The sequence below is a fragment of the Durio zibethinus genome, chromosome 25, assembly GCF_047325235.1.
Source record: "Durio zibethinus cultivar Kanyao isolate XHJ-2024 chromosome 25, ASM4732523v1, whole genome shotgun sequence".
In the NCBI taxonomy this organism is placed as follows: domain Eukaryota; kingdom Viridiplantae; phylum Streptophyta; class Magnoliopsida; order Malvales; family Malvaceae; genus Durio; species Durio zibethinus.
Window position 1 is genome coordinate 1,172,932 of NC_143186.1, and position 4,089 is coordinate 1,177,020.

A 4,089-nucleotide genomic window follows, 5' to 3' on the forward strand; every position below is an offset into this window, starting at 1 on the left:
GGAAAACCACAAGAAAAGAAGAAAGATACCAACAAAAAACATAAAAAAAAAGTCTACATCAAACCGAAACCTAAAAAAAAAAATCCTAAGCCACAAAAAAAATGGTCCCTTAAGAATGGGGAAGCTAGCACCATCAACCACACAGAGAAAACCAAAAATATAAAAAAATTAAAGGGAGGTTGAAGCTAAAAGGTTTTATTTAGATCTAAAGAGATTGGGGTGTTTTTGGGTGAAAATGAGGTTAAAACAAAGTAAAAAAGGTTAAGAGGAACATTTGGGTTTTTTTTTTTTAAATTTCTAATGACCAGCACGGTGGCTGGCAACCATCAAAGGCAAACCAAAAGACCACCACAATGGACGGTGGCTAGTTTTTAGCCTTTGGGTTTTTGTTTGAGAGAGTTTTGAATTTTTTTTTGTAAAAAGAAGAAAAAATGAATTGAAAAAAAAAAGGGGTTTATATATAAGGGAGAAAACTCGAAAACGACACCATTTCATCACCTAAGGATCCATGTGTGACCCGATGATTCGACCAAGGGTTAGCACATGCGCATTGGACCTAGTTTCCCTTTTAACCCTAACCGGTCCAATTGAACCGGCAACGGTTTGGTTCAGGTTCTTTTTTTTTTAATTTCTTGATTTAAATTTTTATTGTTATTTTTATCGTTTTAAGTTTTTTGTTATTATTATTTATGTATGTTTAAAGTTTTGACTAGTCTGGTTCAAGTACCTTTTTTTTTAATTTCCTAATTTAATTTTTTATTTAATTTTTATCATTTTAAGTTTTTTGTTATTATTATTTATGTATGTTTTAAGTTTTAAATTTTCTAGAATAAATATTTGTTGCTATTTTTTTTTACAATATCAATAATAAAAATAAAAAAAATAAATAACAATAAATAATGAAAAATAAAATTTTAAATTTTGATAATTTTAAATTCCATTAAAAAATTAAAATAAACCTTATAAAATAATAAAATAAAAAATAACTAGATAATAATAATAACAATAATAAGAATTTCAAAACTTTTGATATTTTTTAATTTGAAAAATAAAGAAGAATAATAACCAAAAAGTAAATAAAAAATAAAAGATAAATAAATAAATATATATATATAATGATAGTGAAAATAGAATAATAAAAAAGATTTTTTTCCCTACTTAAATGATGGAAGGAATAAAAATTATTTTTTAAAAAGGTAATAATAAGTAATTCCACTTAGATATTAGAGAATTATTAAATAATAAGAATAAAAATAAATAAGTAATAATAACAACAACAACAACAACAACAACAACAACAACAACACAACAATAACAATAAATTTTATTAAAAAAATTAATTAATTTTTGAAAATCATAAAAAGCGACCTTGCTCCAAAAGTCTACCAAGATGTTGAAAATTTTTAAAGATGTTTGTTTTTTAAATTTTGAAACCCCAAAATTTTGAAATCTTAAAATCCAAAATCCTAAAAATCCATCAAGACCCTAAATCTAACCTAAACCCTAAATTCAACAAGCAACCCCAAATCATCACCTAGAAATCATTCAAACCTTAATTTACGTTCTGATTTAATTTGTTTAATAATATCATAATCATATTTTGTCCAAGAAAAATGTATGTCCTTTTTTAGTTTTTCTTGTAAAACATTCTCTTTTTTAGAGATATTTTTATTAAATTGTCTTCCATAGTTGAAAAATCCTAGAAAACTTTGAAGTTATTTTTTATCTTCCAATTGTTATGGAAATTTTTTAATTTTTACTATAATATGATCTTGTAAAGTAAGAGCATCTGAAGATAAATTTAATCATAAGAAATCTATATTAATTTTTTCAAGCTTTATCTTTTTAGGGCTTATTATTATACCATGTTCTATAAATTCTTGAGCTTTAAGATTTAGGTGTTTTCTATGCTCATTGAATGTTTCAAAAAATTAAGTATATCATCAATATATACCATACAAAAATCTTTATATTTCCCAAAAATGGTGTCCGTCCATCTCTGAAAAATTTGTGGAATGTTACAAAGTCCAAAGGGCATAACTTTCCATTGATAATGTCCTTTTGGAGCACTAAAGGTTGTCAATGGTTTTGACTATTTGGTTAGCACTATTTGCCAAAATCCTAATTTACAATCAAATTTACTAAAATATTTAGCATTTTTTGCTATATTTTTTAACACATCTTTTCTAGGAATAAAATATCCATCAAATATTAAATTTTGATTAAGCATTTTATAGTTGATTACCATTTTGGCTTTTCCTTTTTTTTTTGTTCAACATGATTTCTTACTATAAATGCTGGACTTGAATGTGGATTAGCAGTGGGTTATATAAGTCATTTTTGTAAAAGTTCATTGATCTGTATATCGAAGTCATTTATATTTTGTTTAGTATCGATCATTGGTTTTACTCTAATTATTTTCTTTAAATCAAGAATTTTTAACCTATAGAATCTAAGACTTCTATACCATAATTTTAATGGTTCCTCACTAAAATTTTCTTTTAAAATTTTATATAACCAATGTGTTTCACTTATTGATTTAATTTCCATTTTTTTGGTTTCAGTCGAAAATTAGAATCACATCTATGTTTATATTTTTTAATAATGGTATTTCTATAGATTCTTTATCTATAGGTAAAGCAATATTATTGATATTCAGACAAAAAGGTAAATAATTATATATAAAATTATTTCCTAATAACATATCACCATGGATAAAAGGAAAGCATAAAATTTTTGGAATTATGAATTTTTTATTCATAAAATAAATATAAATATTTTTTACCTTGTATCCTCTTTGACATGAATGAATGGATTAATGAGATTCCTATTCTCCTCGTCTACTATCTAGCAAAACCATAGACAAAGGAATAGGCTTGGTAGAATCAACAGGGAAAGAAGACCTTATTGAGCTTGACTCTAGTTTGACTTTGTGAAATGACTTAAGAGGTGTAGGACAAGTGGGAGCCTTTGGGCAAAATTGAAATACCACTACTTTTAATGTTATTTTACTTATTCCATGAATTAGAGATGGGGCACGACCCCTTCTTTTGGACCTAAGGTCAACCTCGATCGATTGATCTGAGCGAAGACATTTTCAGGTAAGAAGTTTGGCTGGGGTGGCACATATGTTAAAAGATAACACATGTGTCCTAAAATGAGCTCAACAAGAACAGAAATCTCATGTGAAACAAAAGGGCAAAAACTTGTTTGATTATGATTTCCAATACGAATATGAACCATAAAAGCATGGCTTATCAATCTTTTAGACCTTTAAAATTTGAAGCTAGAGGTGTTAGAAAAGTTACCATAGGGATAACTGGCCTATGGCAGCTAAGCATTCATAGTGATTTTGCATTTTGATCTTTTAATGTTAACTCTTTCTATCATTGTTAAGTAGAATTCACCAAGTGTTGGATTGTTCACCCATCAATAGGGAACATGAGCTAGGTTTAGACCATCATGAGATAGGTTAGTTTTACCGTACTGATGGTAGTGTTACAATAGTAATTCAACCTAATACGACAAGAATCATTGATTCGCACAATTGGTCATCACGCTTGGTTGAAAAGCCAGTGGCGTAAAGCTACCATGTGCTGAATTATGACTAAGCACCTCTAAGTTAGAATCTAGGCAAGAAGTGATGCTTGCACCCATCACCTGATTGCCAACCTGCAATTGAGGCCCATGGCCCCTAAGGGCAAGTGTCAAAGGTGCAGCCTCAGTGGTGAACAAGCTACGTGGGCCTCCTTGAAGCTCAATTCCCATTATGCTACAAGTAGAATACTTTACAAACAACTTAAATATGCGATGGGGTATTGTAAGTGGCAAAAGGGCCTTGCTATCGTGATCCACTGAGATTTAACCCTTTGTCATTTTGATTCATCCCTCCTTTCTCCATACCAATAAAACCCTCTCATTTTATTTTTTTACACCACACCCTTCTTGGGTTGGGGATGAATAGTGTTCTCCATTACAACCAATTCACCCGAGTGATGAAATCTTTCCCTTGAATGTCCAAGTAAAAGATAATCAAAAGCCCTCGGTATTCGTTACAAGGATGGGCTCACCCTCGATGTGAGCACTTAC

General features: G+C 29.0%; 1 pseudogene; it reads left to right on the forward strand.

The window, feature by feature from the left end:
- The first annotated feature begins 2,881 nt into the window (after window positions 1–2,881).
- Window positions 2,882–3,884, forward strand: LOC149511430 (25S ribosomal RNA; annotated as a pseudogene).
- The last annotated feature ends 205 nt before the right edge of the window (window positions 3,885–4,089 follow it).